Source organism: Malus sylvestris, chromosome 10 (assembly GCF_916048215.2).
Source record: "Malus sylvestris chromosome 10, drMalSylv7.2, whole genome shotgun sequence".
Taxonomy (NCBI): Eukaryota; Viridiplantae; Streptophyta; class Magnoliopsida; order Rosales; family Rosaceae; genus Malus; species Malus sylvestris.
Genome location: NC_062269.1, coordinates 18979207 through 18993852, shown reverse-complemented (window position 1 = coordinate 18993852; position 14646 = coordinate 18979207). Strand labels below are relative to the sequence as shown.

General features: G+C 39.1%; 1 pseudogene; it reads right to left on the bottom strand.

Annotated features, from left to right (window-relative positions):
• Positions 1-1294: 1294 nt before the first annotated feature.
• On the bottom strand, positions 1295-7317 carry LOC126584291 (uncharacterized; annotated as a pseudogene).
• Between the last annotated feature and the right edge of the window lie 7329 nt (positions 7318-14646).

Below are 14646 nucleotides of genomic sequence, written 5' to 3'. Positions count from 1 at the left end.
TATATGAGGACGTACTTTATCCTCCCATATTTTGCTGTTTTTCTTGGCATATTTGGATAAAGGTCGATCATACGAGCGCAAAGGCAAAAACCGTTCGTGAAACAGAGTTTTTACGAAGGAGAAATTAACAGTTGAATGCAAGGGTAAAATGGTAATTAAACCTTTTATGGAAGGCTCTAGAGAGCTGGAGAACCTTCAAGTGCCACGTGTGTGGCTGTGATTAGGGGAGAAAAAAAGAAATGAGAGAAAGGAGGGGAAATCGGACCAATGGGGAAGAGAAGAAAAGAGGGAAATGATAGAGAGATGAGTAGCTAACCTGGGTCATCACTTTGACCCATTTCCAAATCGTGACCCGGTTCACCGACCAGATTTTTGGAACACACTTGACACTGATTCTTGCATTTTTTTGGTAAATCTAGTCGAATCACCACCTGGAATCAACTCCATGACCTTCCCTCATTCATTTCCACAAAAAAATTAATGGGATTTGCCCCCGGTTTCGTGAAGTTTGCACCGACGGGCTTCTTGGGTGCACGGTGGCAATCAGCCATTTTTGAAGGGTATTCCGTTGACCACCACCACCACCATTAGACATCTCTTGAACCCAAGAACAAAGCCTAAACAAGTTTAAGGGTTGTGGAGCTGCAGATTTGACAAATTGAGGAACACGCACTTTAGGGTTTCCGACGGATTGATGTTTCCCTGCTGAATTGGACTTTGGCCTAGGTATAAAAAATGTTTCCCTCATTAAACTATACATGTCTGTAAATTTTGGTAAATTTTGACACGTCCCGACCCTGATATTCCCCGAATACTCGGATAGGCACGTGCTGGCCGACACCTAAGGGTGACGAAAGCTATTTATTGAATACAAGAGTAATGATTAGGAGGAACATAGGCATGAATAATCACTAGAATCTAAAGGTAATAAACAAAGTTTAAGGAAATATCTAGAGTGCACGGAATACGATCTAATTCAAGATTCACAAAAGGAAAGATCATTACAAGATATCGCACAAATGGGTGATAAATTGCTACTGGTAGGGGAATGCCTCGTACGTTGTGTCGTAGTCCTTATTTCTAAGACCTGAATGGGGGTGCAAAATAAAGGTGAGTGGACCAAGTTCATATATACAATAAAAATAAAACAGTTATCAAGATACAAACCCCCACAGTTTATATAAAGAAAACTACCAGCATAATAAGTGATGGTTCCTCCATAGTACCTTTACCAAGTAGTTCTGCATTACAATCTACCCCCTTTACAAAAAATTTCATTCTCAAAATTACTAATTTACATGAAAAGAAAGGGATACTAGTTCCGCATTGATTCCTCTGTTTCCCAAGTAGCTTCTTCGACTACATGGTTCCTCCACAATTGATGCGATGAAAGTTAAGCACTCAAATTAAACCCTCTTGTTGTCAAATTGTAGTAATAATGCAAGTAGGGATCGTTCTAAACCGGGGATTAGGAGGGCTTGCTAAAACCTCTAAACTAACTCAAAAACATAAAAACAAAGTTAAAAACGTTTGAATAGACTTAAAGAACTCAAAACAGGTTCACAAGACTCAAAATAACTTAAAGACACTTAAAACTGCCTAAAAACACAAACTAGGCAGTTTCTGACTCTAACACAACTTTGGACGAAATTTGGGTTTTGACTTGACTCAAAACACTCTAAAACACAAATAAAACAGATTTTAAACACTTTGAAATAAGAAAGTAAAAGGGGGATTTTAGTTTTGATGAATTTGAAACAAACAAACAAGTTATAAAACTAGGCAGATTGTAAAACGAATTTAAGAAATAAGATTATGGATGGATTAGTTAGAGGTCCGTTCTTCACACATGACACACTTGTATATGAATTGATTTCCAATTGCTTTTCAATAAACTATGATGCTCAACACCCCAGATTAACCATGATGCACAAATTAACCCTCAGATTTTCCTTTACTCATTGAATTGGATGACTGCATGCGACAGCCCAAATCATTCTCTAAAAGTCCCCTATATGAATGCATAATAGAGATACAATTAGAGATCATTACGTTCAATGAAAATCATAAGTGTTGACGAGGCAATTATAACTATGAATGCATGATACAATTGCCAAGAATTCAATTAACGCAATTGTGATAAACAACCTTCACTACTCATGAATATAAACTTATAACGATTAGGTGAAACTCATTTATATTCTAGCATCTAATTCATGCATGAAAACTAAGTATACATCCTTAATAAACATACAAGAATCAGTTATGAATAAAATAGATAATTGAATTGCAATCACAACTTATCAAATCACAATTGGAAGAAATCAATTCAAATCTCAAGCATGTTCATGGCTTCAAACTTCCCCCTAACTAAATAGGGGTTTAGCCACTCATAATTGCAACAAAATTAGAAAATAACAAAGTAGACATTGAAAGCAAGAACGAAGTACACCTAAAACGCTCCAAAGTTCCAAGCTTGAAACGCCAAGGACCTTTGTTTTCACCACCTTGTTGTAGCACAAGTGTCTAGGATGTGTATGGATATATGAATGGAATGGATTTGCACGGCTAAGAGATGAAAGTGTATGGATTAGTGAGATATGGCTAGATGAATGGAATGGATTTGCACGGCTAAGAGATGAAAGTGTATGGATTGGTGAGATGTAGTATGGCTAGATGAATGGATGGAGGTCACTACAAGGAAATTGTGTTTGTGAATGAAGCTCTTTTGATGGATCAAGATCGTTTTTAGGAAGGGGAATGGTGGATGTATTTATAGGCTAAGGAGAGGACCATTTCAATTCCTTGCATGTGCAGTTTGTATGGGTGTGTGATGTCCATGTTTCCCTTTACATTTGCACACACTTGACCTCCATCATTTCAGCCACAAATCAACCCATTTTTTGCCCATGTGTGTTTGTTTCCTTTGCCCATGTGTGTGTGTTTCCTTTGCCCATGTGTGTGTGTTTTTCCTTTGCATTTGCACACACATATTCTTCATTATTTCAGCCAACAATCCACCCATTTTCTGCCCATGTCAAACTGTCTATGCCATGCCTTTCTCTTTGTGTGTGTGCTGTCCATGTTTTTTCCATGTGCCTTGTTCATCTTCTAGCTGTGCATTTCCACTTGCTCCAAAGCCAAATGAGTGCAATCATAACCCTATTTGCTGCTGAGTGTTGATGACAAAGAAAAACACAAAACAAGTGCCTTTACTTTCTCACTTTATTAGCCAAATCTGCTTAGCCCTTTTTTGAACCTTTCGGTGTTACAATGCCCATAACTTCTTCTAGACGAATGATATTAACAATCCGTAAATTGCTCCAGAAAATATACATCCGTAGATTTCCAAGCATATAAGGCTCATTCTCTCATTCATTTTGAGCTGTTCGTAACATGCTTCCAAAGTCAGCTAATTTGCACAGGCAGTTTTGACGAATTTGTTACTTAATAACTCACTTGTGCTACTTTTCTTTTCTTTGCTTGATAAATCACACAAAACAAAAAAACATAGTAAATAGCTCAAAAATATAAGGAACTAACTAAAAAAAGACAAGTGAATTTTATGTAAAATATATATAAATATGAGCTTATCAACAATACCTTTACCAAAGGAATAACTTTGTTCCGCAACACCTTAACCTGCCTGTCAAGGATAGCCACTGGTTCTTCTATATAGCTAGCATCCAGATTTACTTCCAATGGCTCTATCTGGATGATGTAAGAGGGATCTGGTACATATTTTTGAAGCATGGAAACATGGAAAACGTTATGGATCAATGACAACTCCGGTGGTAGCTCCAACTTATAAGCAACTGCACCAATTCTCTCAATAATCTGATAGGGACCGGCGTATTGAGGACTCAGTTTTCCTCGCTTACCAAAATGAACAACACCCTTCAAGGGAGACAACTTCAAGAACACAAAGTCGCCCACTGTAAACTCATGATCCTTGGAGTGTTTGTTTGCAATGCTTTTCTGTTGGTGTTGTGCTGCTTTCAAATTCGCCTTAATTAGTTGGATATTAACGTTGGTGGTATCCACAATCTTTGGTCCCACCAACGGCCTTTCTCCTGCCTCTGTCCAACATAAGGGTGTCCTACACGCCTTCCCGTAAAGTGCTTCAAAAGGCGCCATACCAATACTCGAGTGATAACTATTATTGTAAGCAAATTCCACCAACGGCAAATAGTTATCCCAACTACCTTTCCATTGTAATACCGACACTCTCAACATGTCCTCTAAAGTCTGAATTGTCCGCTCGGACTGACCATCAGTTTGTGGATGATAAGCAGTGCTAAATAGTAACTGAGTACCCATAGCGGCATTAAAGGCTTTTCAAAACCTGGAAGTAAATCTGGGATCTCTGTCTGACATAATGGAGATGGGTACACCTTGAAGACGAACAATATTATCGAAGAATAATTTCGCCAATTTCTCCAATGAATAGGTCTGTCGATTTGGTAAGAAATGAGTGGTCTTGGTAAGCCGATCGACAATTACCTAGATACCATCGTACCTTGACGGTGTTCTAGGCAGTCCGTACACAAAGTCCATAGTGATAGCCTCCCAGTTCCAAACTGGTATCGGAAGATTCTGCATCAATCCCCAAGGTCTTTATCTGTTTGCTTTAACCTGTTGGCGGATTAAACATCTACTCACATACTCCGCTACATTCCGCTTCATCCCTTCCCAGTAATTGAAAGGATAAATGGTACAATACAATTTAGTACTTCCCGAATGCATTGCATAAGCTGAAGTATGAGCCTCATCCAGAATTTCCTTCTTAATAGCTTCATTATCTTTAGGCATGAACAAACGGTTCCCTTTTAATAACTCTCTGTCCTTACGGATGACGAATTTCTCATTATCCCCCTTCAACACTTGTTCCTTTAATTCAGGGCATTCTGGATCAAGTTCCTGAGCTTCTATGGCCATGTCTACAAAGATAGGTCTAACCTAAAAATATGCTAGCCAAGCTCCGTGCTCACCTGGTTACAAATTAACACCAGTTTCCCGAAGAGAAAATAGTCATGGAACGTGTATAGCTTGAAGTGATGCAAGCTGCTCGTGATGTTTCCGACTAAGAGCATTAGCCACGGCATTAGCATGCCTAGGATGGTACTCGATCGAACAGTCAGAATCACTGATAAGCTCCATCCATCTTCTTTGTCTCAAATTTAGCTCATTCTTGGTGAACACATACTTAAAACTCTTATAATTCGTAAAAATACGACATTTCTCCCCATATAAGTAGTGCCTCCAAATCTTCAAAGCGAAAATCACTGTTTCTAACTCCAAATCATGAGTGGGATAATTTCTTTCATGGGTTTTAAGTTGTTTGGAAGCGTAGGTGATAACTTTTCCATGCTGCATCAGTACACACCCAAAACCTGATAAAGAAGCATCAGTATACACCTCAAATTCACCACTGTCATCTGGAAGAGCGAGAACAGGGGCCTAAGTGAGACGTCGTTTAAGCTCCTGAAAACTTTGTTCACAATTTTCATCCCACACAAACTGGATACCTTTACGAGTCCATTTAGTAAGAGGTAGAGCAATTGCAGAAAAATTCTGAATAAATCTTCAATAATACCTGCCAAACCCAAAAAACTTCTCACTTCGGTGACATTCTTCGGTTGTTCCCAGTTAGCCACTGCTGACACCTTTTGGGGATCCATGCTAATTCCTTCAGCAGAAACTATGTGCCCAAGAAAACCAACCTGAGTTAACCAAAACTGGCACTTACTGAACTTGGCATAAAGCTGGTTGTCCTTTAGTCGTTCTAGCACTAGTCTCAAATGCTTCTTGTGCTCATTAACACTTCTAGAATAGATTAGAATGTCATCAATGAACACAATCACAAACCGATCTAGATACGGTCTAAAGACTATGTTCATCAAATCCATGAATGTTGTAGGTGCATTTGTCAATCCGAAAGGCATGACACGAAATTCATAATGCCCATACCTCGTATGGAAAGCAGTTTTCAGGACATCATCCTTGCGAATCCTCAATTGATGGTAACCCGACCGAAGATCAATTTTAGAAAAAACTTGAGCACCTTTCAATTGATCAAACAAATCATCGATCCGAGGTAGAGGGTAACGATTCTTTACCGTCACCTGATTCACTTGCCTATAATCGATACAGAGTCTCATTGATCCATCATTCTTTTTAACAAAAAGAATAGGAGCTCCCCACGGGGATGTACTCGGCTGGATGTAACCTTTGTCTACCAATTCCTGGAGTTGGATCTTCAATTCTCTCAACTTCACTGGTGCCATTCGATAAGGTGCCAAGGAAATAGGATTTGTACTGAGAGTAAATCGATAGTAAACTCAATTTCCCTCGTAGGTGGCAACCCCGGTAAATCATCAAGAAACACATCGATGAAGTTCCTTACAACTGGCACCTTTTCTAGACGTAAAGAAGGTTCATCCTTCATAGCCACATGGGCTAAAAACCCCACACAACCCTTATTCAACAACCTAGTTGCTCGAATGGCAGAAATAATACTAGTGGGGAGGACACGTCGCTCACCCATAAATGTAATTGCTGGAAGTCTTGGCCGATTGAACGTCACAAATTTCTCCCAACATGCGACATTTAATCGGTGTTTAGATAGCCAATCCATTCCTAGAATGACATCAAACTCCGCCAGTTTGAAAGGAATTAAATCAATCTCTAAGTTTTCCCCTTCAATAATAACTGAACAATTCCGATATTGCCATTGAGCACAAAATAATTCACCATTTGGCATTTAAATCAACATATCAAAACCTAGTGGCTAAGGTTGAGAAGGTATAGCCCGAGCAAAAGATGAAGAAACAAAAGACTGTGTAGCACCCGTATCAATTAAAACTCTAGCCCAAGTATTACAGACAGGTAACGTACCGGTTATAACTCGAGGATCCTGATTAGCCTTATGCTGAGTCATGGCATTCATACGTCCATGAACTTGATACCCTGCATTATTGTTCTGATCAACACGACATTTGGAACCACGTCTTGCTCTGTTCCTCTAATTACTGCTAACAGAAGATGTTCCAGCCTGCTGCTGGGTCGAAAACTGAACACTCCGGCTGTCATTTCCTCTAAAACTCTGGCTACCTTTGCCACCAAGCTACACATCTCTGATACCCTCGTAGTTCTGATTAGTACTGCTACCATAACTCTGACTACTACTGCCACCGCTATCATAGCTCTGTCAAGCGCCAAAATTCTGAACTGGTTGATATCCACTGTAGCTTGAGCCAGAGGTAAAATCACCAGGTGGTGTTGAAGGACAATCATGAACAAAATGCTCGGTGCCATTGCACCTGCGACAAACTACATTAGTTATCCCATAACTCCCTCGATGACGTAACCCACACTGATTACATATCGGATAACTTAGAGTGAAATGACCTAAAGATCGTCTCGTTGACTCATTGCCTGAGCCTTCACTGGACGACCTTGAACCCCAAACTGGTCATTTAAAAGAAAAAGAATGTTTGGGACCTACAGAACTGAAGGGGCCCACTGATTCTCTGGTACTTCGTGACTGGAAATTCCGACTCATCTGATTCTGATTCCGCTACCTATTTTGTCTCAGGGGTTGGATCCAAGTCTAAGGTTGATCTTATATCTCCGTATCCCACTTAGACTATTCTATACTCAAACTTATCACGATTAGTTCTTCATAAGTTTTAGGTCTATGAGCAGCTACCAGTGTACGGTACTCTTGGTTCAGTGCAATTATTTCCTGATCCATCTGTGCTTGTGGATTATCATAAGTCTCATTATGATGCCTAACTAAGCGCCTGAAGGTACTGTCAAATTCTGTGATGCTAAGGTCACCCTGTCGGAACTCTAAATACTCCTACCTCTTCCTCAATATGTAACTGGGGCTTAGAAAGTAAGTAATAAAACATTTCCTGAAGGCAGCCCATGTCATCCAAGAACCAAATGGACGAGATTCCTTCATTGATTTCCACCAACTCCTAGCATCACCCTGAACGAAGAAACCTGCAGTGTTTGCCCACTCATTTAATGGACACTTCATAGCCTCTAAAGTATCATCCATTTTCTCTAACCACTGCTCAGCTTCTTCACAATTTTCGACAAATTTCAACTCAGCAACTCCATGACTTCTAGCGATTTCTCGGCCTATAACCCGGAAGAGCATTCATTAATGCAGAGGTAAATTAATGGATTCCCTCCATTATAGAAGAACGATGTCGTCGAGGCATATTCCCACCAGGATTAGACATGATTCTGACAAAGACAACAAGATTTAGAAAGGCTGAAATTTACCAAATTTGTGGAAAGAAACCCTAACCATGCTCTGATACCAATCTGACATGTCCCGACCCCGATATTCCCCGAAAACCCAGATAGGCACGTGCTAGCTAATACCTGAGGGTGACAAAAGCCATTTATCGAACACAAGATTAATGATTAGGAGGAACATAGGCATGAATAATCATTAGAATCTAAAGGTAATAACCAAAGTTTAAGGAAATATCTAGAGTGCACTGAATATGATCTAATTCAAGATTCACAAAAGGAAAGATCATTACAAGATATCACACAAGTGGGTGATAGATTGCTACTGGTAGGGGAGTGCCTCGTACGTTGTGTCGTAGTCCTCATTTCTAAGACCTGAATGGGGGCGCAAAATAAAGGTGAGTGGACCAAGTTCATATATACAATAAAAATAAAACAATTATCAAGATACTAACCCCCACAGTTTATATAAAGAAAACTACTAGCATAATAAGTGATGGTTTTACTGAAAACCCTAGCATGCCAAAAATATCTCAAACGTCTCACAGATCATCTCGTTGCGCAATGTATTACTAGTAAGATCACTAAAATAAATATATCTCCCGGCCCTATGCCAGCACTGTGGTCTCTGCGCCCGTAGCCAGAGATTACCAACTCCCGGCCCAATGCCTGCTCCGTGTCCCTCAGCCCGTAGCTAGGGATTATTTCTCCCGGCCTAACTGCCAACACCAAATCCTCGCCCCAGGCAGCATAGTGTCCACTAGGTACGAACAAACAGTTACGCCTCTCATAATAACCATTTCATAGTATAAAGTCATCCATCGTCTATACTATAAAGAGGGGTTTCTAAAACATGTTCTAGCATCCTATCGTAATCCATCAGATAGTCTACCAATTCATGGTTTTTATAGAAAATACGATATATTAAAATATAGCTCAATATAGGCCAACAATTAATTCCTCACAAAAAACAAGACGATAAACAACATATTTCATAAACATGCTTAACATAAAAATCAATTCATAAACTCGTAAGGCATGTATTTTATTTATGCAATTAAACTAGGAAATTATGCAAAATTTAGAAAGGGTCCACTCACAGATACTCCGTAGCAGCAAAATTGTGCTGAAACGGATTAAGGAAATCCCCACTAGCAACTTCACCTAAGCTAAAAAATATACAATTTATCAAACTACCCCACTATAGAATTTCAAGAAATGGAATTGTGGGTTTGGATCCGGATTAGGGCTTAGGTTACATAAGGTTAGAGCCTATTGGGTTTTAGTTTTGGATAGGCTTACGAATAAAAAGGGTGGTGGTTTGGGCTTTAGCCTAAACCCACGCAACACATAACACACACACGCCAGCACACACACATGCATTCACAACACACATGCACACATCTGCCCACACATACATTCACACACGTGCACCACACACATGTGCACATGCTTTCACACACACACACACACACATACACTCACACACACTACACACTATGCACGCATGCACGGACACACATACATACATACACACACACACACCCACTAACACGTACAGCCCAACACACATACACACTCACACACACGCGCGGCCTATGCAGGGCACGGCCCCCAGGCCAATTAACCAACCAAAGACATAAGAAACTGGGCTGGTCCAAAAATAGGCTAAGGCCCGTGGGTGTTTTGAGAAGGCCTGATGGCCTGGTGGCTTGGGTGTTGTCGGGGAAGAACATCGGAGCTGTTATAGCTCTGGTCGACGGCAAACGTGAAATCAAACATTCAAACCAAGTACCAAATTGAAGAGGGAAGATAGCTGAAATGATGGGAACAGAAATATAACACTGTGAGTATCGACTGTGGTCAAGAATGACGAGGTTGATCAAGGAACTCGTCGAGTTTTCTCGCCAGGTTTTGGAAAACAAAAATATAATGTATGCACATATTAAAACCTTCAATTTAGACTAAGAATGACTCAACAAAATAGAGTAGAGTACTCGCCTGAGTTCGAGTTTCAGAGATTTGAAGCTCTCGGCTTCAATGGCAGAACACATAGAGGTGGTCTACTGATACATGCAGGGTTATAGCTGTGTTCCTCTAGCCCCAAGGATTCTAGATATGTGGTTTAGCTGATGGATTTGATTAGTTTTTGGAGAGGAAGAAATCAAGAGATTTCAGAGCTCTAGAGTGAGTAAGGGTTCCCGTGAGAAAGAGAGAGGTTCGAGAAGAAGTGCTCGGGAAGAGAAGGAAGAGAAGAGCTGAGAACCTGCCACTTGGCAGTTTAGGAGCAATAGGGAATCTAGATCAACGGCTATGATTAAAAGAGAAAAGGGATTAAATTGATAGATTTAAAATATGTTTGAGGGGAAAATATATATAATTAAAATGTAGGGGTGGGTGTACCAAATTTTGTCTATTTAAGCTAATTTCAATATTGTGAGTTAATATTTTATTTTCATTTGATGTGATTAGATCGTGTGGATGCAATTTCATTTTTATCGGCCACTTGAATATTTTTTAGTAAACGATTTAAATTTGACGGCAAACTACAAATGGCTTGATCCTGTTTGAGGGTATTGTTGACCCTAAAAACCACCAAACCTACGTGGCGCGCATGCCGAATAACTAATGAGCTAACTATGTCCTTCAGTTGTGTATGGGGCGTGCCAACTCGACGGCCAAGCTCGGCTGGTGAGTAAAATTTGTTGATGTTGCGTTGGGCGCTCTGTTGACTTTTGAATCTCATGATTGTGACCGAGGAAGGAACACGTCTCGACCTTCGGGTTCTAGAGCCTAAAGAAAAGGCTATTAGTTCTGCGAAGTTCAATATCAAATTCGACTTTCAGGGTGCCGAATGTAGTAACTTGGTAACACCTCACTTCGTCGAGAAGGCTAATGAGATGACCTCTGCCAAAAAGGATTTGAAAATCCTTCTCGACTGAGACTTGGATAGATAACCAGTCGGCCTTGTCGCAATACTGTTTATCCAAACTGAAGGTGCTTCCTGGTTGGCTGATTCTACTGCAACAATGCTGTTTATCCAAACTGAAGATGTTCGCCAGTTGCCTTCACAGTGTTGTTTATCTAAATTGAAGATGTGTTGGTGAAAAAGAAAATAAAAATCTCAAGGTTGTTGAGTGGTTTCGCGTACAGCGAGAGTTTGCGCAGGGCAGTTTTTGTGTTAAGTTGAAGAGGTTTTACAATGCACAATGCCTCTCTATTTATAACGCTGCTCTCCCTGATGGCCAAGCCGTAAATCTCTAAGTCTCCTAATGTGTCACGGCTACTAGAAAATAATCTCTTAGTCTTCTAATGTATCACGACTACCAAACTGAAGCAATCCATGAGTCTCCTTAATATTTAAATACACCACATCTGACCAAACATGCCTACTCCTTATCCTATCATCATGTGATCAATGGTCAAGAAATTACCATGTCACTATCTTCTGATAATTAGCTTTTCCATCATGTCCATAGGCTGAAGCCTACTCATTTTTTTTTATCTAGATATAACCATCATAATCACATCACATCACCATCTTTTACCTTTATCCCATGCATGGATTAATTGCATGAAATTAATCTAGTATTAGCTGCACTGCAAGATACCGAATATCCCATCATCATTCAAATTGGGATTTAGATAATTATCGGGTTTAAATAATTTAATATATTACTAAGAGATAATATCATGATTAAAATCACAATATCATTTCTTAATAATAATTAAAAACCATTTCAACCACTTTATCTTTCAACGGTCTAAAATCTTGCTCATTCAACAGTCTTGATTGCGCGGGTTGATAGCGTAAATTTGGGTCTAAACAAGTACGTAGACAGTCTAACGAGAATATTAGATGCAGCCATAAAATGACCAAATTAAATTTATTGTGGTTAATAGAGTATTGATTAACCATGACTTTATTTTTGGCCTATTACTGAGAATCGCTTCCGAATAAATTTTGGGTTGTTACAATGATTTCCTTTTGCATTGCTTGGGGCCAATAAGCATACTTGGAAGCTTGCAGATAGGTAGTAGGAGTGTAATCTTGAGAGATATGTGAGGGAATTGGATGTTTAGTGGCAATATATGCTTTTGGTTTAAATATCCCTGATTTGGACCTTGTTTGCAGTGGATGAGTATTAGTTGGTAAGGTAGATAAAGGAATGGAAGGACTATGTGTGGTTGCAAGAATATGAGGAGTAGGGACTCTAGGTTAAGATGGTAAGGATTCAGAAATAGGATTTGGTGTAGATGGCAGTGGAGTAGGGTTTCTAGGATAAGAAAGTGAGGTAGTGATAGAGGTCAAGGTTAGATTGGATTGGATGGTATGTGTGTTTGTGATAATGGAGAAGATGCATTGGGAGGTATGAAAGTTGACGGATGAAATGGGAAACTAGATTCATCAAACAGTACATGTCTTGAAATATACAACCTCTTGGTGACTGGATCAAGACACTTGTTACCTTTGTGATGCAAGCTGTAGCCCAAGAATACACACAACTTGCTTTTTTGTTCCAGTTTTGAAAAAGAATAAGGTTGCAGCCAAGGGAAACAACTGTAGCAAAAAACTCTAAGAGTAATATAAACTGGTGATTTCTTGAACAAAGATTCCCAAAGTGAAGACTTTGTAGCAGTAAGAAGTATGTTTATCAAATAAATGGCAGTAGTAAAGGCCTCAACCCAATAAACATAAGGAACCTAGGATGTAGCTAAAAGAGTCCTAGCAGTTTCAACTAGGTGCATGTGCTTTCTCTTAATACCATGATCAATCAAGAATTTTGAGAAAGAAGAGCTCAAAAATTCTCCACCATAATCAAACCTTAAGGCAATTATTTTAGGATATAGAGAATTCTCAACAAGAGACTTAGGGGTGGTTTGGGAGTGAGTTGCTTAAAAAAAAAAACACCCATGAAAAAAAGCTGTGCGGGTTTTAGATGTTTGGTAAACTGAAAAAAATGGCTTATTTTGGAAGCTGTTGTGAGAATAAGCTGAAATCAAAGGAAAAAGTTGAAGCTGCTATTTGCAGCTTTGGAAAACTGGCTTTTTTTCAAAGCACACGGAGCTACAATGCTCATTTAATGAAAAGACCCACTATCAGACTGTTTTTTTTTTTCCAAAAGCACTTTTACAACAAAGTTTACCAAATACTCTACTGATTTATTTCACAGCCGCTTATTCTCATAGCAGTTTTTTTTTTCAAAGCACAGGAATACCAAACCAGCCCTTATATTGCCCAAAGGTTTGAAATACATTAGATTTGTACTTAAAAGGGAAAAACCTGCTACATTATTTTGTGTAATCATCCACGAAAGTTACATAGTACCTATAATCATGACTAGAAGTGATAGATATTGGCCCCCATACATAGTATATATGAATTCTAAAGGCTTACTTGAATTACAAGAAGCTGAAACAAACGGAAGCCTAGAGCATTTGCTTAATGCACATTTAGAGAAAAATGACTTATTCTTACTATGAAAAATACAAATACAGGACTGAGCAGAGAACTTATTTAGAATTATAACAGATGGATAACCCAATCTTTGGTGCCAAATGCTGCTTGAGACCTTACCAGTTGCTGCAAAAGCTTTATGAATACCAACTGGAGATGGTGATTGAGATGCATGGAACGGATAGAAACCATCTTGAACAGGACCTTTAAAAAAACATCCTCCCCGAGGAAAGATCCTATAAAGATGAATAGAATGCCAATTATCAAGCAAAAATTGATTTGCAAACAATAGATTTTGTTTCAAATCAGGCACATGTAAAATATTATTTAGTTTAAAAATGTAATTAGATGTAGGTAAAGTAGAGGATTCGGAGTGAAGGATGGGCAAACATTTTCCATCACCAATAAAGACTTTTTCTGGACCAGTATAAGCTTTTGGACTTTGAAGATAAGCATAAAAGTTGGCCATATGAGAGCTCGCACTAGAATCAACAAGCCATGATGGAGTGGAGGGTGATGTACTTGCAAACATAGCTGACTGAGATGGTTTACCACTGTAACCAAGATTTTTCATGTGAGGACATTCATTTGCCTTATGATTAAATTGTCGACAAATTTGATAGTTGATCTTCTTGCTAGAGTTATAGTTACCAGAATTGTAATTGTTACGACCTCTATGATTGTAATTTTGCCTCGAATTATTATAACAAAAATTAACACGATTGTAATTCCTAGGGTTTGAGTTGCACGTCCTTGATTATTTGAACTGAATGTATTTGGAGCAGAGAATGCCTGAGAATTTTATATAAGCAATGTAGGAAGAATACCAACAAATGAATTGTATGCCTGAAAAGGTGTGGCTGCAATGGATTTTTTGCAATTTGTGGGTTGAATCTCCTTGGTAAGAAGCAGTCCAT